The sequence below is a fragment of the Anas platyrhynchos genome, chromosome 1 (assembly GCF_047663525.1).
Source record: "Anas platyrhynchos isolate ZD024472 breed Pekin duck chromosome 1, IASCAAS_PekinDuck_T2T, whole genome shotgun sequence".
NCBI lineage: Eukaryota > Metazoa > Chordata > Aves > Anseriformes > Anatidae > Anas > Anas platyrhynchos.
In genome coordinates, this window is record NC_092587.1 from 192,879,657 (window position 1) to 192,906,403 (window position 26,747).

Below are 26,747 nucleotides of genomic sequence, written 5' to 3' on the forward strand. Positions count from 1 at the left end.
CATTCAGTACCTCAGCTGTCTCTCCTTATGTAACCAGGTCTCCCATCTCATTCAGCAGTGTGACCACATTTTTCCTAGTCTTCTTTTTGCCACTGATGAAGTTATGGAAGCCCTTTGTGTTGTCCTTGACATCCCTAGCCAGATTCAATTCAATAAGCTTTAACTTTCCTAACTTCATCCCATGGCACTTGAACAATGTTTCTGTGTTCCTCCAACGTAACCCACCCTTGATTCCTCTCTCTCTATGCTTCCTTCCTGGCCAGGAGCTCCTTGCTTATCCTCCCAGGCCTCCAGGTATTTTTGCCTGACTACTTATCTTTTGTGAGGGACCACTCTTGGGTCTAAACTACCATGTTTTAGAACTTTCCAAAATTATATGTAGTTATAGGAAGAAATGAAGCTTCTGCTAGGTTTTATGTAATGCTACAAAGTCAAGGGAGAGAAGAGTTTTTTCTTTCTCTTTTGTGCCTGACTATTCTTAAACAATTGGAGCTAAAAAGATTCTAAGAGCAGAAGGAGGTTAGTCTTTGCTGGAGAGAAACTGAGGACTGTCCTTATACTAATGGGGCCCTGTAGCAGAAGCATGGTTGGAAGTAGCTTGAGGAAAAGTATCACAGGCCCTGAAGAGGGATTGTGGGAGTGAGGGTATCTGACACTCCTTGCAGAGGGTCTGACAACAAAATACCCCATGCTCAGAGACCCTGCTAGGGGTGTGATGAGGATTAGAGAGGATGTAAGAGACTGAATAACTCCTTGCAGTAACTAATATACTTCCTGTAGTCCTCGGAGTTAGACGTGGTAAAAGGGTATGTACACCTTCTTTATTGCTCCCTTCCACTCCAGGTTTATCAGGAATACAATCTCTAACAGCAATGTGAACCCAGCAGACCTATAAAGGCAGATACTAAAATGAAACAGCTTCCACATTAAGATTAACAAGCATTAGAGGAGTATGTCACTGCTTAAAGAGTATGAACTCTGGCTGCAAGCCTGGATGTTGTTACTCTGTTAGGGCTGTTATGTCAGAAAGAGTCCCCACGCTGCAGTACAACAAGCCTAGTGGAGAATGGCCGTGGACAGATTTGACATTGATGAAATTTTGGTATTGATGAAAGCCTAAAAATTTGAAAGTAGGACCTGTGTGCTGACAACTAGGTCCAGGCTTGTGAGAAGAAAGAAAGAGTCTAAGTAGGAAATCTGGATGCTAAGTATAGTGCTAGAGTCTATGGATACCCTGAGACTCCTTTTGAATTTGTAAGATGTCCTGCTTAAAAATGAAGGTGGTAAATGAAGACAGTAGACTTGTATTGGCAGATATTACCATATTTAATTACCAAGTTTAGTTTCTCCTTTGTCTACATTTCTTAGATTAGCTGGTAGTAATAAATCACAGAGGAGATGAGCCTGAAAAGGTAGTTGAAGCTTGAAAGATCATTCTCACAGACACTGAAAACTGAATCTATGTCATGTTGTAAAACTGCACAACAAACAAACAAACAAACAAAAACAAACAAACAAAACCCTCAAAGTCTGTTCTGGGGGAGCAAGAGAATATTTACCGTTCCTCAGAAGATAAAAACATTTCCAAGACAATTTGTAGAGTCTATTGCACTCAGCAAATATGCTTTAATACCACTAAATACTGTTTTATTAGCAAGGTCACAGGCAGACAGTGTGTTCTCTGTAGGTTAGAATTTCTTCTCTTTGTAGATGTTGTGGGTTAACCCCATTTGGCAGCTAAGCTCCACACAGCCACTTGTTCACTCCCCCACAATGGGATGGGGAAGAGAATCAGAATATTAAAAATGAGACAGACAGTTTAATAGATAAAGTAAAAGCTGCATGTGCAAGCAAAGCAAAACAGGAAATTCTTTCCTGTTTCCCACTGCTTCCCACTGGCAAGCAGATGTTCAGTCATGTCCAGGAAAGCAGGGCTCATCACACTGAACAGTTGAGAAGACAAACACCATAACTCTGAATATCTCCCCTTCCCCATCTGTTATGATGCCATATGATATGGGACATCCCTTTGGCTGTCCTGGCTGTGCCCCCTCTTGCCCACCCGCAGCCTGCTCCCTGTTGGGGCTGGGTGAGAAGCAGGAAAGGCCTTAATGCTGTGTAAGCACTGTGCAGCAATAGCTGAAATATTAGTGTGTTATCAACACTGTTTTGGCCACAAATCCAAAACATAGCACCATAAAATCTACTATGAAGAAAATTAACTCTATACCCACCAAAACCAGCACAGTAGATAAAATGATTCAATCTTACTCCAGGCTTGACTTGTGTTGAGCTGTAGGAGTTGGATCTGCAATGTAATCTGTAAACAGAATGATGTCCAAATTACAAATACTACTTCAATTTTAACACTTTAAAATCATGCAGGCACAATTCAGGCAGCAAAAGATAGAAAATGCTTTAGTCCTTTTTCAGATTAAAAAACAGACATGAAAATAGATTGTTATGATTTTCTCCTCTTGTATTTCCCGTATTATCAATTAGTCATGATCACACTTATTGCTTCTCTGAAGTCTACAGCAATTAATTAGATAATAATTAATAGCATGTAATGATTTTCATTCCTTTCATGGAGTCTAGCAGCTGAGAGGATCTGAATAAGTTTTTGATAAAAAGTTTTTAAGCATGGGAATCTCATAGTCCATCAACATGTCAGTGTGCTGAAATGTAGTATATTGGTATTGGTATAGCCTGTTTTTGTTTTAGAATTCAGTTTATGCTTAGAAAAGCAGAGTGCCAGAAATGAGTTGGCAAATTGCCTGGTGCAAATCTGAAATGCAGCAATGACGATAGAATATTTTCTATGTGATAGATGTCTACTGTCTTCAGATTCATTCTATTTCCTCTCTTAGAATAAAACAACCGTGAAAACAAATAATTGTTTTACTTAAGTACAGAGAATTTACAAGGACATTCAACTGATTTTGGGGCCTTGTGTTCAGTATTTACAACCTATGGTTTCCAAACCCATACATAAGATTTTTGTCAACATATATTTAGGACTTAGTAATGAGCCACTTACTACCCAAACAGACTTGTTTCAACTAAATAAGGAACCTGTATGATGTAGCACATTTAAAGAAACTGATTGAGTGCTCCAAATAAAAAGGAGCTTGGTTAAATGACATTTAATATCTATTCCAGGAATGATACTCCAGACTATGAAAAATCGTCTTTAAAGGACAAGTAATCTCTGATGTTATGAAACAGCATTTCTTTTGTTTTCTTTTTCCAAGAGTATGTCTTCAATTTGTAAATCTCAGTTTGGTGAACTCAAACGATTTGACCCAGTTTATGATGCTACAGTAATATAAACAAATGACAACATGGTTTCCATAGCCTGAGTACTACTGACGTGGCAGTACAGGGTTTAGTGTATTAGACATCTGGAAATAACAAAACAGTACAACCAAAGGCATTTTACTTTCCACTTGGAAAGACCTTAATTGGACAGTAAAAGATCCTCTAAACTATTAGATTACCTCTTTTTTTTTTTTTTTTTTCCCTCTCTATTTTAACTGTAAATTCTGGTATTAATTTAAAACTTTATAATCAGCCGTGTTTCATTAACATGAATAAACATTTTGGTTTTATTAGCGGTCTCTGTTACAGACCACATCTACAGAAAAAATATGCTAACATTATATATACTGTATTTATGCTTCACTAAAAATATTGTGTTTATGTACATCATACAGTACTCCAAGTTGTAAGTTGGAAACTTTGATGCATAGCTTGATTCTAAATTTTAGTTGGTTGCATTCAACAATTTACATAAGTTTTTCTAGTTATTGATTGATCACAAATATAATGCACAATTAATATGCAGTTATTTAAACTACCATCTCAAGAATCAAGAACTCTTGCTTGAAATTTATTGTGTTGGGTGTTCTGCAAATGTTGGCAGCATGATCCTTGACACTTCTGCTTGTTCTGAATGTACAAGCCCACTATTCTTTTACTGAAGGCTGCAAATATAGCTTATATATATTGAATATATATATTATATTTAATATATATGTAATATATTAAATACACTTCATCCTGTAAATGCCCAGTTCTGTAACCACAGCTTCATATGGAAACTCTGTTCAGTGATTGGTCTCTGTAGAGCTGGTTCCTTTTCCTAGTTACGTAAAAGTGCACAAATTAAGCCCACAGCTAACCTAATAAGCATGGGCTCTCATTCTCCCCAGACAAAGTTGGTGGATGATCCAACAAAACAGAGACAGTCCTGATTTGTCTTGATCTTCTGAGAAAATAGTGATCATGCTTTGTACAAGTCATCCAGAAATAACAGCCCCAGAAGATGATATTTTTTATCTGTCTTTGTCTTTAACAGAAACCTTTAATAGGCACCAGTAGCTGTGGTCAGATGATGTTGCTGGGTCAGTATAAGGAACTAGACTCCATTCAGGCTTTACAAATACAGGGAAAAAAAAAAAAAAAAAAAAAAAAAAAAAAAAAAAAAAAAAAGCTTATGTCCTTAAGAAAATTTGTGTATGTGCATGCATGGCATTTGATACATTTTGATGCTTTATTTATTTATTTATTTTTTTTTTTCTGTGTGCCTTCACTATAGATCTGTTCTAGCTGTTCTAGTTGCATTTTGCCATGATGCACGTAAATAAGTCAGAGACAGACGTTTTCATTATATGGGGTTATAAAATGAGGTACAGGTCATTGAAGAATCATTGATAATTTATGAAGCTCACTTAGTCCAAGTCCCTGCTAACAGCATATCTAATTAGATCAGGTTGCTCATAGACTCCTCTATTCCAAATACGAAACAAACTCTTGAGGCAATATGTTCAAGCATTTGACCACCCACATGGTGGATTTGTTTTCCTAACATCTGATTGGAATTTCCCATGTTCCAGCTTGTGTTTGCTGCCTATTGTCCTATCTGGACTGCCTCTGTCTTCTTGTATATGTCTGAACTGGGTTAAGTTAATTCTCTGTTCTTCTGCTGTGGGTGCTGCTTCACTCCCATAGACTCTGCTAGTAGGCTTGGGGGACCAAGGAAGCCAAAGGACAAGGCTCAGCAAAAACAGGCAAAAAAAGGATCAGGTACCTCAATCTTTCTCATGTCCCTGGTCATGAGATCCTCTGCCCCTTGAGCAATGGGTCAACCTTCTCCTTGCCTTTCTTTAGCTGTCAGTGTATTCATAAACCCTTTTTCTTGTTGACATTCATCTCCCTTGCTAGTTTCAGCTTCAGCTGAGCTTTGGCTTTGCAAATTCTACTGGACAACTGCAGGTGATGTCTTTTTGTTCTTCTCAAAGAGCTTGTTGCTGCTTTCACCTTCTGGGTCCTTCATTTTTGTGTTTGAGCTCAGTCAGGAACTCCACATCCATCCATGCTGGACTTCCATGCTTTCACTACTTCCTGTACTGTGAAATGGACAGATATCTGTGTGCATTTTGGGGTATTTATTTATATTCTAAAGCTCTCTGAAGATTATTTATTTATTCAATAGCAAGTAATATAACAGAGCACAGACTCGGGCATTACTATATTTCCGCTACAAGACCTCTACTTTTTTAAGAATTGATTGCTCCCTTTTCTGGAGAAAATTCTGGCTCTGCATATATACATACTAAGTCTGATGAAAGAAACTCTCCAAGCTCACTGCAGTGCAATTGTTTGTTACTATGGTGGTGACATCATCCTGGTTACAGAACTATAGACCAACAGCAAACAATAACAAATTTTCCTTCGTAAAGTCAAGTTTCTGCAACAAGTCTATAATGCATAGAGAAATACGTCAGCTTTTCCTGCCATAATAGTACAGTGAATAAGTTTCCTGGGAATGCAACAGAATAGGATCGTTCTCCTCAAACTTAAAACTAGTGCCTTGCAACTTCATAAAATTTTATTTCTTCCCTTCTTCCAAAGTTGAGAGATGTCTCTCATCTAGTAATGGGACAATGGCAAAACAATAAGCCTATAGCATACAAAATATTCACACTATCCAATTTTGGCTCTTTAAGTAAGTATTAGAATTGCAGCAATTGACTATTTTTTTTTCCTGAATATCTGCCTAGATTAGGAATTTAAGGTAAGATCCACTGTCCATAGTGTTAGACCAGATACAGTTGAAATTCAGCTGTCTAGACCCAAGAAATAACAAGGACATTTTTTTTTTTTTTCCCCAACACTTTTTTTGTTGTTTGTTTTTCAAATCAATGGAGAGAGATCACAGAATTACAGAATTGCTGAAGTTGGAAGGGAACTCTCAAAATCATCTGTGCAAGCAGTGTCACATAAAGCAGGTTGCCCAGGACCAGCCATGTCCTGCTGTGTTTCGAGTATTCCCAAGTTATAGATTCCAGAACCCCTCTGGGCAATCTCCTGAGGCATTCAACCAGCACCTCAGTATAAAAGTGTCTTCTACTTTCCAGAGGTCCACCTTTTGAACTCCTATGGAGACAGTTTCAATGTTTTATTCCCTTCTTTGACAACACAGAAAAAAAAAAAAAAAAAAAAAAAGGAGAGATATTTGTGCCTTCATTAAAACAGTATTCTAATTCTTTTCCTTTTGGACAGATACATTTAGATTTCATAAAAAAATGATAATCAAAGTGGAAGAACATGCTCTTTGCTTGCATAATAGCTTACAGTTTTCAGTGTCTAAAATATTTTGCCATTAAGTAGGGGTATAGATCAGTTTCAAGTTTAGAGTTTAAAACAGATCACTGTATATAGCAGGTTACCTTGGCCATAAGCTCTAGGGTGTTTTTTTTTTTTTTTTTGAAAACAGGCACTCAACAGTCTTGATGATAAGAATCAAGGGACAAGGACACCGTCTATGAAAGACCTTGGCTCACAGGAGAAAGGCTTGCTTACTTATGAGTATTATACTACTTAAAGTATAAATGAAGTTTATTTTAGATAGGCACACCTGAATTCTCGGTTTTATGTGCTTTTTTCCCAAGTTGCTGACACTTGGGTTCTTGATGAAAGTGTAACTCCAGGTTTCCACATTAGGAGTAGAGATTGTTTTCAGTAAGACATTAGTCTGGTAGATAAGGACACGGTTCTGCTGTATTTCTGTCTGCCTAAAATCAGATGTCCCATTTGGTGGCTGCTCTAACCACTGATCTGTTAGGCAGAAGATGGTTGCTACCATGATCAGCTATGCCATTAACAAAATGCTTAGCGAATCTCTTAAAAAGTGGTAGAAAACAATACTTTCTGAGCTGATAGTTGGATCCATAGCTGGATTTTGAAAAATACAGTGATGAACTACATTAGGTGATTTCACTCCCAGTGGTAGGCAGAATTAGGTTTTGTAAAACCATATCTTAAACCAATTACATGTTTCTGTTCTGAAAAGGAAAATTATAATTGTCTTCTGATGATGAGTATTACCAGTCCATGTCTAGTCATGATTCAGTAACTGAGTCAGTGTTCAAACTTAAGGAAAGATTTATGCGCATAAAAAGTTATAGTATAGAACATTCCCATAGTGGTAGCTGAAATGTCACACAAGAAAGTTGATAAATGGGTGACAGGAATAATCACACAATTCCCACAGATGAAAGATATTCAAGAGTAAGACTATAAAGATGATATTAAGAGAATAAAAAATATACCGGTGTTAGAATAGGTAAAAAAGAGAAAAGAGAACATTGCAAACCTTCCCCGGTTATAGATGCTTTTGAAACTTTAAGAGACTCCAGTGCACAAAGGAGAAAGTTCAGACTTAAACAACTAAAGCAGACATTTAGTAAACAACTGTGCAGGGGCTTTGCACCTCTTTAATGGCCCTGACAAGTTGTTTCCAGCTCCTGTGATATAAATGAGATTGATGTGATGAAGAAGGAAAGAATGCATGCTGTCTGCTAGTATTTTGCTGGTCTGAATAAAGATATTAGCACTGTGGGAAAAAAAAAAAAAAAAAAAAAAAAAAAAGGGCTATGTGCCATGGAATACTTTGACATGAGTTTTGAGAAATTAGGCTAATTTTCTGTTGACTCTGCAGTTTATAATATTTAGAAATGCAACACGGTCCCAGACAAGTATATTTTGAAAGATGGGTAACATCTGCTTTGAACTTGCTGGATGCTGCAAAATAGACTATAGGCAGAAAACAAGTGTTTAATAACATCCTCCTTCTTTGGCAGGATTATTTCCACTGCTGAAAGCATGCTCCAGTTGCAGATAAAGAACATGGCACTGGTATCCTCTTTGAATTGTTTTGAAATTTCAGAGGAGATTCCAATAACAAATAAAAGTTGAAGTTGTGTTGCATGGATGAAAATTGAATGCAATACAACTCTTAGTGGTTTGGCTCGATCATTTGTAGCTTTATGTTTAAAAACAACTTTCGGGAGAAACATGCAAAAGGAAAAAGAATAAATAATAACTTCTCAAGCGCATCAACAGCAAGAATCCTAACAAAGAGTTTATGTGATGAAGAAATAATGCAGATTTAAATGGTGTGCCTGCATCTTGAACACTGCATACATACAGTTCTGGCCACTCCAGTTATAAAAGGTCACAGGAGGGTAAGAAGAAAGTACAAACAAGAGTGACAAGAGCAACTGAAATATTAGGTAAACTAAAGACACTTTTTCTAGGTTAGAAAAACAAAATTATAAGAAGGAAATCTGTGATTAACCATTTTTGGCACAGGGACGATGAATCCTTGATCACTGTTAAGTGGCTCCCAGTCTAATCTAACAGTTGCCTCAATACAAACAGGAAATCCTTTCGTTATAATCTGTGATTAAATGTAGGATATTACCATCATATATTGTGAATGCCAAAAACACAAGTGTGTTCAAGATGAGAAGAGACGTAATCTTGACCCTTTAGGTACTGCTAAACATGATGCAAACTCCAAATGTAATATCCAGTTCAGGAGGTTCCTAAATACCAGACTTAAAGAAAGTGGGTAGGTATGAGTGAGAAGTCACTCTTTAACTGCTCTCATCTCACATTGATTCCTGAAGTATCTGAAACAGTCACTGCAGGCCAAGTCTAAGATGTGATGTGAGGCCAGGTACATCTCTGAGCTGTGCTTGGGGTCTGATGCTCAGTGCATAGTAGAGTCGTGGACATTTTTGACTTGCAGTGGAAGAAAGACCTCTAATGAAGAATCAACTTCCAAAAGGAGAAGTAGGCATCAATGTTGTCAAACACGTTCTTGGAATAAGTGAAATTCTTGACCGGAAAGTAATGACATAAGTAAGATACTGCAGACACAACAAGAACACGTGGTGAAGGAGAAAAATCAAGGACCACAAAGCCAATGTTTTTTTTGATCTGAAATCAATGAAAGTAGGGAGAGTTAGAAGGGTAAATGTGCACACTGAACAATTTATAATTAAATACAAATGGAAGAGACCAAAGCAGCCAAGTCACCACATTCTGTGGCTCGACTGAAACACATTTGTGAAAGCTGTCACGGAAGGTCCTTGTCTGAGAGAAATAAAAATAAAACTGTAAAAGTGGCGTTCAGGGATTGTGGTAGGTAAGCAAGTCTTGAAGTTTGGGTCTTTCTCCTTGTAAGCAAAAAGAATGAATTCCCTAAGAAGTGAGATAAAATAAACACACAGTCATTACATATAATGAACTGGAGATCATAGAATAAAAAACACTAGTTTTTCCAAGATTAAAACAGAGAATAAAATCATGACATTTTTGCTCAGAACTGTGGTCTGATGAGGCTAGCCCTAACACTTAGTCTTAGTCTTTTATAGCAGAAAAAATGATACAGGAAATAGTAGGATCGTTCTCTGTTGAGTATTTGCTCCCCCAATATAATAAAAACAGGCAGCATTTTTAAGCTTAGCTTTAATTAGGCTAGTGGGAAATATGATGACTTGAAAAACATTGCAGATAAGACGCAGAAGAGAGAAATAAACCAATACTTTCCACATGCAAAGATCTGAAAGCTAGCCTTAGTATAAATTTGGATACATCAGGATCAAATAATATTACTTACAGCTCATGACTCCGTACAGACCAAGGTTATTTTGCTCTAGTGGGAGATGTCCATACTCATGGCAGGGGAGCTGGAATTAGGTGATCTTTAAGGTCCCTTCCAACCCAAACCATTCTATGATTCTATTTTGTGTTAGTGACAAATCAGTAAAATAAGGAATCTGCATCCAAGCAGTGCTCCTCTGGTACCAAACCTATGCTTATGCAGAGGTTTCCATCTGCAGGTGCCCTGAAATCCTTACAGCTTACTTTCTGAATTTGTGTACAATGCTTAGGCAGCTATCTAAGCAGCCAGGTTTTTACGCTGGCCTCATCACTGGAAAATAAAATAATAAATTCTCACATGCAGAGACTTTCAACTAGGAAGTTCAGCTACTCAGTGCTCCCCATCTTATCAGCAAAAGACACGCATATTAACAGATTGATCCAGATTTTAAATTGCCCTGAGGAAAGTCGTACTGTCCCTGTTGATTGCACAGGGAGCAAAGAAAACCTGCGCTTCTTACCTGAGCTTTGGAGGATACCTAGAGCTTAGCAGGACAAATCAAGTCCTGTAAACATGGCAACCTTTAGAAAGGGATTAATCTGCCTATGCAGAAGCATTGGAGCCATTGGAAATGTCATTGCACACAAAGTGTCCCACACAATTTTCATGGTAGACACTGGCTGCTCTGGAGCTGGAGTATATGCCAGGCAGGATACCCAGGGACACCTCAGTTGGCTTGCAATACCTGAACCTTTCCCAGAAGGAGAGGCCTGACTGTTAGCAATGGCAGAAAAGAAGTTAGAAATAATTTTGACAGTGACATCTGACAGGGCATGCCAGAATGAAACAGGTCATCAAGGAAGTAATTCTCTGCCTCCCCTTGAGATCCCATGAGGCACATAGTGATGGTATCTGTTGTCTCTTTCAGTCTCCACAGTGGTGGTTCACACCAGAAATGCTGCCATAGATGTATTTGTTGCCGTTCCTGGAGATGAGCTTCCAGCTGGCAAACTGCATTCAGCCATTTTTAATTAGGGAAGGTCAGGCTGGGTGTCAGGAAAAGGTTCTTCACCAAGAAGGCGGCTGAGCACTGGAACAGGCTCCCAAGGGACTTGGTCATGGCGCTGAGTCTGCTGGAGTTCAAGGAGTGTTTGGGCTATACTCTCAGACATGTGGTCTGATTTTGGGGTGGTCCTGTGTAGAGCCAGGAGTTGGACTCGATGGTCCTTGTGGGTCCCCTCCAATTCCTGATACTCTGTTTCTGTGTTACATATATGCCAATTCTACTTCTGATGTGGATCCTTCTACATGCAGCCACTGCAACTAGTTTTATATGTAATGCACCTAACAGTGAAGAATAAACATGATTTTATATTTAGAACCAGTGAATCAGAAATTTTTCTGGTGACATTAGCTTTGTTTTGCAGTACTCCTTCTGGAGCATTCCCTGCGTGGGTCTCAGTACTAGCCTGGCAACCAGCAGGGATAATCCATCGGTGTAGGAGAGCTGCTCCGTGTGATTTGTGCTTGCATGACTGTATGGAGACCAGAAGTTATTTATAAAATGGATACTGGAAACATTCACACCAACTTCCAGGCTGGGTATTGATCCACCGCATGTGCTGATCAATAAAGACAGGCTGTACTTTGTTTTGCAGCTCATTGTAAAATGTATTAAAATTGAGGGAAGAAGGACATCTTGGGCTCTCAATGGATGCAGTTGATTTTCCTACATTCTGTGATTAGTCATCAATCAAAAGTTTAATTCTTACTTTACAACAGGCTCTAACAAATCCTCACATGGAACACTGCAAAACTCTCTATTGTGTGCAGCATTTCATAAAGACATAACTCATGTAATTAAATGAGTAGTCCTTCCATTAAACTTTCTTTCCTTCAAGATTTTGAATTTTAGCTGTGTGTCTGTATGTGTATAGTGATCACGTGTGAAGACATACCCAGGCATTTCTATTGTAAGGCTCAATGAAAGAGGTGCCTGGTAAGATCACTACAAAACTGTCTTGACTGCATTTATTTTCCATGTGTTTTTCTCCATTGACTGAGCGTTTCTCCAGGCATATGTGATCTGATGATTCTACTTTTTTTTTTTTTTTTTTTTTTTTTTTTCCCAAAGACTGTCCTTGGAAGGTGGAACGCAGACAGGTCTGTAACAAAATCAAACACACAGAAGCAATCACCAGGCTCAGCTTTCAGGCAAGAAAAGCAAAACAGAAAAAAAAATAAAAATAAAAAAATCCAAAACCTGGAAAGTTTTTCCAGGTACACCTCTTCCTTTTGCCAGTGACAGGAAACTGCCAAGCACCTACATTCCTCCTGATGTTCAAATTCTGAGGGGACAGACTCAAACTTGGTGAAAGCCAAGGGGATGACCAGGCCCGGAGGGTTGCATGGATTTTTTGGGGGGGCTGTTCTCTCCCCCGGGGTTTTATGGATTTATGTGGGGGGAGCTGCTCTCCCCCTGCTCAGCTCAGCCTCCGGGGTTAATTTCAACCTAACCCGGCACAGGCAGAGCACAGACACCCGCTAGGCCGCGCTCCTCGCCCGGGGGCAGCGCCACAGACATGGCCGGGCGGGCTGCAGGCGCTGCCATGGCAACATTTCTCGGTGCCACCCGGCAGGGGGCGACAAAGCACCGAGGACATGTCGCCGTGAGGGGACGGGGAGGGGACGAGGCCTCCAGAGGGGCCGGGACCGTGCCTCGCCCCCTCCCCGTCCCCTCTCGGAGGCAGCTCCGCGGCGACTCGCCGGGACGGTCTTTCTCAGGGAGCCAGGGGAGATGTTGTACCTCCCAGCCTCCCTCGTTCCGCTTTATAAGAGTTATTTATTTATTTATTTTTACACGCTATCTTCCAGATTTTACATCAGCTGTCCTCACCTGACTGCACCTCAGCCCAGTTTGCATGGAAGTTACTGGTTTCACACCACAGCTGGTGGTGGTAGGAAGGGCAGCCCGTGCTGGGCTCCCTGTGTTTGTGCTCTGCCGTCAGGAAACCCCTATAGCTCACACTGACCCTCACAGCTCCTACGTGCTGTGTTTTTTATGCATTTCCCTTTACTGTTTTATTTATTTATTTATTTATTTATTTATTTATCTTTCCTCCACGCAGTCTGAGATGCTTTAGGGGTGCTTTATGAGGGGCTCATGGTGATAAATTTCCACTCTTAAAAGTGACCACATTGAATTCTCTGCACATGGTACAGTGCAGACATCCAGTGCTAAACAGTAAAACAGAAAATAAAAGTGTAGTTGCGCTGGATATCTGCACTGTGTTCAAACTGTGGTAACCAGAGTTGCGAAGGCAACTTCCTAGGGTACATCCACAGGATGGCATGGAGACATCTATTACGATCTTCTGGATGGGCAATGGGTCTTTAGGGCAGGTGCTAGAATGACTGGGAAGAAATTCATGGTTCTCTGTAGGCAATCTGACAGATAAAACAGGGGAAAAAGCAACAACAAAACAAACTACTCCCCCCAAAAACAAACAAACAAACAAAACACACACACACACACACAAAAAAGACAAACCAAAACAAACAAACAAACAACAAAAAAAGAAAAACAAAAAAAAATACCAAGAAAACAATAAAGTTACCCCAAACTTTCCAAGAGCCCAAGCAGAACCCCTGGACAAGCCAGACAGTCCAATAACCTCAAAGTTCATCTCATTGACGCTCTGCCACTCATTGTGGTGATGGCCATTGTAGACAGTCCCGAAACTTACCCATGAGTTATGAGCTGAGCAAAATGACACAAGAAAGACTCAAACAGTTCTAGGACAGGTAAGTCTGGCAGTGGCTTAATTCCTCTTCTGCATAACTCTTCTCGTGCCTGGGTGCATGCCATACACTTCTTCCCCTGGTGCACTAAGTTTTCATGGAAAAGTATTACATGGTGTTTCTGAGGTGGGTGGTACAGCATGCTGTGACCAGGTCAGAGCAGCTGTCAGACCAGGACTTCAGGGGCCACCATGCAGCCATGTGTCTGTACCGATGGAGAAAGTGACCCCTCTCCCTGCTCAGGCCTCTTTCTCCAGACCACGTACAAACCGTAGGTCCCTGTTTCAGTGTTCCAGTTCTAGCCTGCCTTCTATGTTGGAAGTCAGCAGCTGGTGCGAAGAGCAGTGCTGTGCAGGTGTGCAGAGCAGTTGGTGTGCTTGGATCTCTGCGTGCTGACCACACGGCCAAGCCTGCAGGAGAACACTGTCCAGATGCTGCCAACTGCAGCTGTGTCAGGGTTTGGTCAGGCCTCTTGATAGCACTTCTCAGAGGCACCTTTGTTTCTGGTGTGTTTGACTGTACAATTTCCCATAAACAGACACTTGGACATGTTATTCTGAGACAGCAGTCTCTGAATTTTCATTAGTGTTACAGTACAGCTCAGGCTGCCAGCTCTGGGCTTATGCAAAAGCTTCTGTACGTTTACAGGAGCTAGGAATTTAGGAAGCAGCTGATATGTTCTTTCCGCCTTTGAATGGCAAATAAGGAAGCAGTTTAATTGCCAGTGCAAGCAGAGGTCACTTTTAGGAAGTTGTCTCATAACTGCTGTGAATATTGCAATTATAAATTTATAAATGGACACAAGAAAACATTTTCTTAATGAAATAATTTCTTCCTGTCTTCGTTTTCTATTTTCCCCTTATCCTTCCAGATTGTAGTTTATTTTCATATTTTCTTTCAACAATCAGTTCACAGCAAACTTCTGACAAAGCTGTTAAAATGAACCAGGGATTGGGAAACCATGATGCACATTAAAATACAGCAGTGGTTTCCAGGTCTCAGCTATTTTGTGGCACATAGCTGCAGATAAAAATGTCAATAACATCAATTAATTTTCTCCAATGAGCAGATATGAAATCAAAACTATTTTTTTCTTCTACATTTTTGGTAAGCAAAAGTAAATACAAGCTATAAAATTGAGAACTCAGAAATGAAAGTTTCTTTAAAAAAGTGTTCATTTTGCATGTTTTCTGCCTATGACAGTAGATTCCTTTTTATGTTTAAAACTATTTTTGCCTTATAATATTTAATAAAGTCCTGCAAGTCTATGTATATTGCAGACCTTTCTAGTGCTCTGATTTAATTGTGATCCGACTACATAGACTGATAGTCCATGTAGAGAAATAAATAGAACAGAATTGAGCAGACCACCGCACCAAAGCTGAAAAGGTCCAAGTAATATAAAAGAATATTTTGACACAAAGCATATGAGATATTACAGTTTTAATAACCTTTTTTCTTGATAGAAAATTGCAATCAAGAAGAAAAGGCATACTCTATTTTTTGGGTGAAATATTTGAAGTAATCCAGCTATCTAATTGTTCAGACATTTTTGGTTAAGTTTTGCTTTATGTCCATTTGCTAATGTCTTTTTAGATGCTTAAATGATTTCCCCCCACTTCCTTTCTATCCGTTTTAATTAGAAGGCAGAGGCAGAAATAACTCCTTCATACTAATGACAATGAATGAGTGATTAATGCTTATCATTTTTAACCACCTTCTACTTAGAGGTTTTTCAAAAGAATTTCAAGTCTGACCTCCTGCACAAAATGCTGCTTTTTCCATGGTGTATAACAAGCAACCACTGACTGCTGACAAGCTGGGGTAGGTCTGGGGGCGGCTTTGCTGTCAGGCTTGGCTTTGTGAAGGATTGTCCTCCATGGGGCATGTACCCTTCTAGCAGAACAATTCCCCATGGTCTGTCCAGACCCACACAGTAACGATGGGCATGTTGGGGTAAAATACGCTTAATCCACCTCTAAATATGTGTGAGAGAAATGCTTGAGTCCTTTTATTTATAACCTTTCTAGTTTGGAAATCTTTTTTTTTTTTTTTTTTTTTTTTTTTTGTAAATCAGTGTGGGTTTAATCATCTGCAAGTCTTTATCATTTTGCCATCTTCTCAAGAAACTTCCTTTCCTTCAGAGGTTTCTCTTCGAAACAAAATCATCATGTCATCATGTAAGGTTCAGTCTCACGACCCTTGAAGAGCCATTGGACAAGCCTGCGTGCAGATGCCAAACATCAGTGCATGGAGACTGAAAGCTGATGCATCCTTGCAGGGTTAGGTATGACTGGGAGTATTACTGCAGGGCTGTGTGTGCCACTGCCTGCTGCAGACATTGCTCCTGAGCAGGGATGCTCCCTTGGAGGACTCGCTGCTGGATTCCAGAGTGAAGATACAAGGTGTGGGGATGCTGCACAAGGAATTTGCCCTCCCCAGCTGCCTGGGGGCTTGTTCCTTCTCCCTAAGCTCCTCCACAGCTGTAGGAATGGGAATGCTTCTTTTGGATACTCTTCTGCATGCATGCAAAAGCTGAATGAGGAGGTGTCAGTGTGTACAGCCTGGCTGCTTCTACAAACCCTCAAGGTCCCAGTGATAGAGCAGACAAGCTGAGATCTTGGGGACTTTAAAGCAAAGGGGAGAAAGTTTCTAAACCAATTGGAAGGGGTAAAGATCAGTAACCTAATCCCATCCCTAATCCCAAGTGAAAGATGAATGTCTGGGGAGAAGTTTATAAGTCTTTGTAAGAACTAGGGAGAGGTCTGCTTCCAGGATGTCCACTGGATTAGACCAAGTAAATTCAAGATGGAAAAGCAGTCCATTCCTAACCACAGCAGGATTTTAAAATGAAATTGAAAACATAAAACCCAGAGGAACAGGAGAAATACTAATTCAATTTAGATTTTATCTGTGTAAATCCCCAGTAAGTCTGTATTTTTTCCTCAGTGATAGCTCTTTTTTTTTTTTTTTTTTTTTTAAATGAGAGTTTTTCTCAAAAGTTAGCCTGTCTTAACTCCTTTTAGCATCATTCCCATTAGTCTGTGATTATGGAGAGGTTTTAAAGCCATTTTGCGTTGGCGTGACCAGGAGGATTCTACTAATTTATTTTCCCATGTAATACTTACTTATAATAGTCATCAAAGGAAGATGCAACACAAGTCAAAGAAGCTTTATAAAGCCATCTCCACTGAATCATTTAATTTCTCAGCAGTGTCCCCAACACTAGGGGACAGTGGGACTAGGAGGTAGAGCAGCACAGGTGTGGGATGGGACGTAGGGTGGAGGCTCTGTGAAGGGGGGTCTGTCTCTGACTAGAAAAGCAATTGTCCTCTGCTGTGGTGGGCATAGTAGCACCTGCAGCATTTTCAAGCCTGGCAAAACATCATAATTTGTGTGCAGAATCTGAAGATATCAAGCCAGGATAGCAGGGGGAACAGTCTCAATTGATAGGATATTAACACCTAAATTGAAGTTACATTTTTTAAAAGAATAAAAGGAATAGTTTTAGGCCTTGTTTTCCATACCAACAAAAAAACTGGAGATGGATATGAAATGTACTGGAAATGACAGATAAATAAATACTAAAAAAGAGCTAGTTCAAAAACTTTGTCTACTTATTTTGCTATAACTACAGGTGGAAATTTCGTCATGTTGCCTCAGTTTAATTTCTGTGACAAATGTTATTTAACCATAGAAAATACTCAAAGCCCGAAGCCAACTGCACTCAAAATGTAACTCCTTCATTTACACATATAAAAATTCATTGGAGAGATCTATAAATAACACTTGTTATGTTATTGTCTTGAGACAAAATGGCTATAATTTTAGATTTTAATGTATCCTGCTTGCTGTTAATTTCTCTGATTGAGCTAAGATTTTATCTTCACCTTTAATGCAGAACAAAAAGAAAAAAAAAAAAAGAAAAAGAGGGGGAGTAAGTGTACGATATGGTAACTCTTAAGTGTTTTTGCTGTATTGCAGTTGCAGCCCAAATCTCCTAAAAGGAAATGGAAACTTGAGTGAAATCAGGAGATTAAACACAGCCAGAGAGGCAGCTTTTTGGGCATCCTTTGGGCTCCGACAGAGGAAGGTAGGTACCTGGGGAGCCACACATTCCTTTCATTGGATACATCTATATAGGGAGTCTGGGGACACCTGAACTTTCCCTTTCTGAACCTTGGAATGGATCTCCCCTTTGCCCACCCAGGGCCCTACCATTGCCTCCTGCAGCTTGGGCACCCCAACCTAAAGTACTTGCACGTTACCTTAATTAAATGCTTACCTGAATCCAAGCTGAAGTCTCAGTTTAGGACTCAAGATTAGACAATCAAGCTAAAGATTTTTTAGGTGAAATCTTTAATTAAATTTAGTATTTAATATATTGATGCAAGACATTCCCTTGAATTGCATTTATAGAGTGTATTTCTGCTTTGTTATAAAGTGAAACCTTTTTATGCTCTTCCTTGAAATACTATTGAGTTGAATTAGCTGTGATTAAGTTCATTCACTGAAGTAGGTATGTAATAATTTTAAACCTAAATGGCCATATATTTCTGTTGCCTTTGAAAAATGTATACGACAAACTTTGATTTGGTGAGTTGTGGATAACTTTTAAAATGAAGAAAGCCTCAGGTTATTTTATTTTCTGGGCTGTAAGGAAAGAACATATAAAAGGACAGGAAAATTCCACAGTGAATTCACAGATAATCAAATATAGTTTTATTGACTAGTTCGTGCTGTTCATTACAAATTCTCTGTCTTTTCCTACATCACTACTTACAAAGTTACTGAGGACAGCCACTGTATTTATGACTATATGAATAGATGTAATTAATGCCATCATCAGCAGAAGATTTTGTGATTATTTACAAATTTGCTTTTTCAATGAAGGAAGCACTCAAATTCTAGATTCAACTTTTTCAGAAGCCAGCTACAAGCGAGGAAAGCTTGCAAATATGCATCACTGCATCAAACTAAGTATGTACCATTTCTGATTAGAATTACTGGAAAAAAATCTAGGTTGACAGAGACATAGGTGTGTTTTGCTTAGTATTCATTGGCTTTTGAGAAAATAAATGCCCCAAATTAGTCCCTGTTGCATATCGTGCAATCAGTTTGTGCAGGCTCACCATGCATTGAGAGTCAGGCCCTTTCTCTGGCTTTCCTGGTGATCCTGAAAGCATATCCCTGGTCTCGAGTTCCCAGTAACTCCAGTAGTTCCTGTACCTAAATTAGGTACCTCTTTAGATGATGTTTTTGGTATTTAGATGGTGCTGATAACCTAACTTTTTCCAGGCGTAATGGAGCAAGCCCACTTACCTAAAGGAAGAGGACTCCTATATCCCTACTCAGTCTCCTTGTTGTAAGAAAATTCCTGGAGATATAAGTGGTGCATGTTTGTGAGCTCTCATATCACAGGATGCTCCTGAAAACTTGTAATTGTGGACAAATGGAGTTGAGCCATGCAGCTCTTCTGAAAATCCTCCTGGGAAAGGGAGAAAAACACACACACACACACACACACACACACAAAACAACAAAAAACCAAACCAAACCAAACCAAAAACACATTAAATATGCTTCCTGAATGGAAAAGTGGAGACCCTTGCAGTGCACTGTGGTGTGTAATCTTAGATTGAAAGACTTTTATTTTATGTATTTTTTATTTCATTTTTGAAAAAGAACCTTCAAAAAAAAAAAACATTTTAATTGAGAGTAGAGCATGGTTGTTTTTGTAGCTGATAATGGTCAGTATTATTCTGGAATCAGGTCTGCTATAGAAATATGTGATTATTATTGTGAATAGATAGGCAGACCTCAGCTGATCCTTTTGCACCAGGTATATTTATAAATTATATAAGGCTTTTTTGTAGAGTCTGATTGGTGGAAAATTTCCAGTTCATTAGAATAATAATAAAAAAAAAAAGGCAATGTAAACTTTTCAGGGCAGTTCTACAAAGTATCTGCCATTTGTGTCCTTTATGGCTGTGAGCATAATGAGTTGATTAAATCCTTGACGTAACCATATATCTCCTTATTTCTGATTTTCCACATCTGTGTAACTATTTTCTCCAGAAATACTGAAAGCTTTTCAAGGTGTTTGCTTCTTAGCTGAACTTCTGTACATCGTTCCTGGAGAAATGAAAAATAATTTATTTTACAGCTGGGGAAATGAATAAGTGAATTTAGTGGAACTGGTCAGAAGTTTCCTGACCAACATTTTTCTTTGGTAAAATACCATTCTTTGAAGCTACTGGAAGCTTGTTTGCTGTCTCAGTTTCTGTTTATTTGTGAGTTTTTCAGCTGGAGTCTTCAGCAGCTCTTCAGAAGCTTCAGATCCCACAGGAAACCTGAAAATTTCTGCCAGCATGTGGAGTGGAAGCCAGCGTTAGGCATAGAGGAAACTGGCAGTTGTTTAAGAGGTAGCAAAAGCACAGCAGTAGCAAGATAGACCTGCATGTGCTTTTCTGCTCCAGGAAAATTAGCTGTACTCAGTAGCAACTGGCTGAGTGTTGTTACCAAACAAAAGCCCATCTCTTTTATAGAAGGAAGAAAGGAAGAAAAACTGTTGGTGATCTGTTGGCAGAAAACAGGTGCAAAGGACAGGAGGAGGAGCAGAGGTGGTTGAGGAGAGGAGTGAGTGGAAGGCAGAGATGGAGAGAGATGGAGGATGAGGCAGACCAGGCTACAGACACCATCATCCTCGAAGAATTAAGGTGAGGTAAAGAAGCTTGAATCTGTTGCAAAAGTGGAGAGGATGCCAGTGCATGAAGGCAGGAGAAGATTTTGTTATAGTTGTGGTTAGATAAGAGCAAAAAAGAAACAAACAAATTTTGTCTCTGAAATCAAAGCTTAGCTGCCAAGCATGCATTGCCATGGAAATGGTTAACAGTAGTTTGTCACACGCCGAGTTAAGTGAAACTATGTTATGCTTCTCTTACATATGCTTTATGTGATAAACAAGCTGCGATTTTGTAAATTATTGAGGCTGGGATAATATTCCTTATGAGTTCTTATTTGACTTTACACACCCGAGATGGAGTTTCCTGACATTGTCATTTTTCCCTGAGGGGTTGTTCTGCCCTGTCCACCAGATCTATGCCTGCAGTAAATAAAAGCTTGTATTTGTTCACTAATTTACTTGAACAAAAGCTGTCATCAGATTCCAGAACTCCCCAGACAGTAAGATGACATGAACAGAGGATTCTGTTAAAGATTTCCCATCTAACACTGATTTCCTGAAATGCCAGCGGTGCGTTGAAGATACTTACTCCTCATGTGTTTCATTCTTAACTCAAACAAATAACACAACCTAATTGAAGGATTGGTGAAACAGAAAAATTGTGAGGTTAATTTCTCCATTTGACTATTCAAATGTTATAGGAAAAAAAAAAAAAAAAAAAAAAAAAAAACCAGAAGATTTGTGTTTAGAACTCACCTGAAAAGAAGCAGAGCTGATGCATAAAAACAGGAATGCCATTGCACATGAGCTCTAGCAGAGGAAGCTTTTGGTGTAGTAACATCAGTGATCTAAAATGGGAAAAAAATAAAAGGTAGTTTTTAATGTTAAAAGTCATTAATACAAAGATTTTATGAAGTATTCCTACAGATATGCACACAAACTTCTTTATACAGGTATGCAAGAGATAAATAACTTTTTTCAATGATCAAAGAGTGGGGAATTTATAGAGGAAAAACACTTTAAAACATGTACGCATGACTAAATGTTCATGATGTGATCACATATTCTTTTTACAGATGTACGCTTCCTCATTCAGTGCACAAGATGGACTGTGTTACAATGGCCAGTATTATTTTATTTATTTTATTTTATTTTATTTTATTTTATTTTATTTTATTTTATTTTATTTTATTTTATTTTATTTTATTTTATTTTATTTTATTTTAATGTTCATTGTTCAAGCTATGGCCTAGCCCTTTATTTACTATATGCTTCTCTGAAAATCAAACCAATCCTTTCCTTGTGGTGTTTCTATGGCAATCATTGTGTGGAGTACAAGACTTTCTAACATACTAATTTATTTTCACAAAAAACACAGCGAGATGAAGGACTGTTTTTATCCCCATTGTGCATCTTGGGAACTGAGGCACACAGTGATATCTACTAAATATGGAGACTTTTCAAAATATGCTTCATATTATACAACACAGATGGAAAGGCTCGGTACCTCAGGAAAATTGACGCTGGGGCTGCTTGTCAGGTATCCAGAAAACAAGAAACTTGCCATTTAGCTACCATTCATGAATATCTTATCTTAGTTTAGTCAGGCATAATCAAACTGGCAGTCAATAAATGATTTATTATTAGAATAAATATCCATTCATTATTGTTATTATAATGAACATCACTGGCCCAGCCCTGCTGCCTCTTTCCTGCAGTGCATTTAGTGAGGGGGGACCATGGGCAAGGAAGAAGGGAGGCAGGACAACTGCATGGGCGTTCTGAAACTGCCAGAAAGTGCATGTATCAAAGCCAAAGGAAGGTTTGAAAAGGCCTAATACTAACGCTAGACAGAAATAACATGCTACTCACCTTGCATTGGTATTGGCATCACATCTGTATCTGCATTTAGTGTATATCAGGAGGAAGGGTTGTTGAACATGGGGGTGGAAAATGGGAAAACTTGAAAATTTCACCTTCTTCCATATAAGACTGGGAGTCACAGCTTGAAATCATATCCCTGATTCAGGCACTTTCGTTGTCTTTTGAACTGTAGAAAATTAGCTCATACTTTGTTTTCTCAGTGGCAGGTGCTTTTTATAGGGCAACTTAAGTGATTAGAGAGCTCTTGAAAATAAGCTTCACTTTCCAGCCTGGGAGGCATCAAGGTGATGTTTTCCACTACCTTGGTGCATGCACAAATGATTAGGTTTGATGATACATACTCAAAGGCAACATTTCATACTTCGTTAAGGCTTTTGTTTCAGTTTGAACCCATTCATCCAAGAGTGTACCCATTCATCCAAGAGTGTGTTCCTGCTTTGAATATCTGCTGCATATGGCAGTGATAATAATAATGATTGCCATCCTCCAGTTGTGCCCTGTGTAAGTCTGTGTACCTGGGTTGCCACTATTGCCAGATGTAAAAGATCACATGCAGTCCAGAAGTATGGTAAATGAGATAATGGAGACCAGACAAGGCATGTGAGTGGTCCTCCGTTATGGAGGACATAAAGCCAAATGGGAAAGTGTAGGAAAGATGATTGTAAAAGTCTCAAGTAAATTTATAACACATTTATTTATTCATACTGGATTATGCTTCATTAAAGAAAATATTTGCAATAAAGATGTGGAATTGCAAGGGCATTTCTGTAGGAGATGAGAGGAGTACAATTTCCTCTAGGCCAGGCCTTGCAATAAAGCTATGACAGCCACATGGCTTCCAAGCAAGTGCTAGAAATGAGCTGGGTCACAGTAGCCACTGAAGAAAGGAACATCATTTAATATTTCACTGATATAAGACATTCTTTGTACAGAGAGATAGGATCTTAGCATAATGGAATGCCTTTAATAGACTTGGAGCAGGAATGCGAAAAGGGGATCTTTATCTTAATCTAAAGATAAACGATTTATGTGGATTGCTTCAGCAGTGTGATACTATGTGTGTAACATAGATGGATGGCAAATCCACATTCAGTCTAGGAGTGATTCTGCTGACTTGTTGCTTTAATAATGTTCAATAACATTTAGTTCATTACATCTGGAACCTATAAAGGTTCCTGCTTGTGAGGGTCTTTGTCCTCCTCATATCAGTAAATTGATGCAGGGATGCAATTGTTTACCTCTTCTGTTTTCTGTGCAGTGTTGGGTACTTCTCTGTTCTACCATCAAATCAACCCAAGCTACCGCAATCAACAATAAGCATCTCAAAGTATGGATGAGACCATTCAGGAGCACTGTGGGACAGATTCAGAGACAGTGGCTGCCCAGGGTCTTATAGTTCCGAGTTGGTTATGGCCCTGCATCATCACCACATACAACAGGAGCATGAACCCTTATCAGATCTTCGATGATTAACTCTATTAACGTGAGCCTTGCCATTTAAATAGTTTTGGGAACAGCTTTCTACATCATTTGATTACTTTTCTGTTGCTGCATAATGGGACAACATAGACAATATTCATTGGGGCCAGACAGTATTTAGTTTTTAGTTGCATCCTTTATGGGTGATTTCACTCAGTCTGGTAACTTATTTAAAGGAAGAGCAGTGATAAACATACACGTAAACTTGAATTTGGTGTTTGTTCAGCTGCATAACCCCAATTGAAAATGAAATACCTACTCCTTGTGGAAGAATCTAAGTCATTTTTTGTAAGGACAGGGTACCAAGTCCCCAGTAAATGCATTGGTAGCACTTTTAGAGCAGTGAGATGTTCAACAAGGAGGTTTTGAGTCGTTTCCATGAAAATAAATCCAAGATCCAAACTTTGCCCTACCTAACATTGGGATGCAAAGTAGGCGGAGCAAACATCTGAAACTATCCTGTGCTTGATAGATCTGCTGTAACGATTTGTTTGTGTATGCTGTGGAAGTACACATGGCATGATTCTGAACTTTGCTGGTTTTACAGCAATTTAAGAGGAGATCAACCCTTGGAGTTTTTACTGGCTAAGCTGCTAAAAGTTCAAGAAAGTTTTATTGACCCTCTGGGAGTTGTAGGATTTGATTACTGGTAATGTCTTGAGATTTATTTATTTATTTATTTATTTTTTGTGCTCCGATGAAATGGAATTTTCTTTCCAGTTCATGTCTGGTTTACTTGTTTTTTGCTTTACAAGGTCACTTTCACAAGATTGTTCTAAACTTGTTCTAAACTTGTTCTAAACTCTTGGGTAAGACTGATGATCTCACACTTTTATAAATTTTACTTAACCAATAAATGATATTGGATTGACCATTGTTCTGTTTCATCGTAATAATGAAAAACTGTATTTGTGAATTTGGTCAACACCTTAATGAGGTTCCATTTCTTCATAAGTAGTTCCTGAACATACTGAGTTAGTACAAAAGAGCTTTATTTTCACTCACTGACAAGAGTAGCAGTAGTATAATTTTACGAAGACTGGTACCCAGTAAACTGGGCAATTTCTAACTCTGTATAATAATAACTATTCTGATTTATGGTGAATTATTTTAAGATTTATACAAGCAGCATGCTTTCTTTTGTTTCCTCTGAAAAGAGTAGCTTCACATAATGCTGGAAGTGATACACAGAAGCTACTTTATACACACAAAATATAAGAAATTGACAATAGTCTTTGTGTCCCAAATAAGGAAAGACTGACGATAGAACAGCAAACATATTAGCTCTTTTTTTTTTTTTTTTTTTTTTTTTTTTTTTTTTGGTTTCTGGTGTCAGAATGGGAGATTAAAATGCAGAAGAAAAATAAGTGAATCAAACTAAGTCATTGTTACTGACTAATACTGGGAATACCATTCATGGTTTGTTGGCATTTATATGGCCCTCCTTGCCAGGACAACATCTGAATGCCTTGGAGTTGTTAATATATTTTCTCATACCTTTAAAACAGATGAATGCAGTTGTCTACAGTTTAGAAATCGGTAAGTTGAACCACAAAAAAAAAATAAATATATATATATATATATATTTGGTAAGCTTAACTTTCTAATTTTCTCTTAAATATCTGCTCTTAGTATCATCTACTGGGTATCTGTAAAAGCTATCCAACCAACTAGAGCCAAACAACTAGGAAATCAGTTTTGTGAATTGAAGCAGTTTGACCATGGCCCTTAGTGATTCACCTACCATCTCATTAGGAACTTCTGGTAATGACAAGAAATCAGGATTATTTTTTTTTCCAGACTCACCATCATGCATTTACCACTGGATCATCAGACCAAATTTTGCCCCAAAGAATGGGAGACATGCAATTTGGTTAAATCCTAGCTCCTCATTCAGCTTACTGGCAGATTTTGGATATTATGCATAGATTTAAATTAAAAGGTCCTTCCATGCATGCTGAAAGTGATGCGAAATTGTGTGTGGAGGCTGAGCTCCTGTGTGAATTCTCAGAGTTGTAAGAGGCATCGAGCCTGTAGTCATTCATTCAACAGAGAGAAATGGTAATTATAGAAAGCTCCAAGAAGGCCTAATATATTCAAATAAGCTCCAATTAGAACTTATTATCACAGAAATGAGAGTTCTAATAAGATTTATTTCCCTGGCTGATTAAAGTTTTTATACCTGTGAGACTGTTACTTCTGTTGAATTTGAATTTGACCAACAGGTTTTGAAATTTTAGAAGGACAGAGACAGAATAAGGGGGAAGACTGGCAAGCCGACTGAGCTATGGACAGTGAAATGCCATGCACTCACAAAGAAGGGCTGAGCACCAGCACTGCAGAACAGGATACACTGCCTAGAACTAGCAGCTATATATGAGTTAATGGTGTAAAAATAATAGTGTAATACCACTGTAAGAACTTGTAAGCCTTGCAAGCTAAGTAAGATGTTGTAAGACCATTGTAAGCCTTGTTATGATAACTCATGTCTATGGCATTAGTGTCACTGTCCTGTGTATGACACCATGGATTGTCATACCGGTGGGTGCTGGCTTGGCCTCTTTCCATCTCATGTGTCATCAGTTAGTATGCTAACTTTCCTCTAGCACTTTCTGTAAAATACATAATGGAGAATGAGAGAATTTAATCAGATGAAAATTATTTTCTACTGACTTGCCAAAAGAGCACATGATGTGAAGGCTGTTTAGCAGGTCCACCCAGCCAGGGCAGGCCTTGGGAAGGGCACAAAAGGCAGAGCAGTGTGCTGTGGCTGCCTAGATGGACAATTCTGTCTGGAGGAGGAGAAAAGGGTGTAAAAGAAAATCTGAGTGATCCACCTCCTAATGACACCACTTCTGAGGCCAAAAAACAAACAGGAATTTGTCTTATATTTGTTATTTGTCCTAAGCAAAGAAAGGGAAAAGGTTTGTAAGGAATATG

The 26,747-nt window shown here is 38.7% G+C and overlaps 2 long non-coding RNA genes across 2 annotated transcripts; both read left to right on the top strand.

The window, feature by feature from the left end:
- Positions 1-12,231: 12,231 nt before the first annotated feature.
- On the top strand, positions 12,232-17,849 carry LOC140001507 (uncharacterized). Its single transcript, XR_011806753.1, has 3 exons — positions 12,232-13,762; positions 15,904-16,046; positions 17,744-17,849. It is a non-coding gene; the product is annotated as an uncharacterized lncRNA (long non-coding RNA).
- A 2,207-nt stretch (positions 17,850-20,056) lies between these two features.
- Positions 20,057-24,490, top strand: LOC140001508 (uncharacterized). Its single transcript, XR_011806754.1, has 4 exons — positions 20,057-20,184; positions 20,308-20,478; positions 21,823-21,984; positions 23,587-24,490. It is a non-coding gene; the product is annotated as an uncharacterized lncRNA (long non-coding RNA).
- Positions 24,491-26,747: the final 2,257 nt, after the last annotated feature.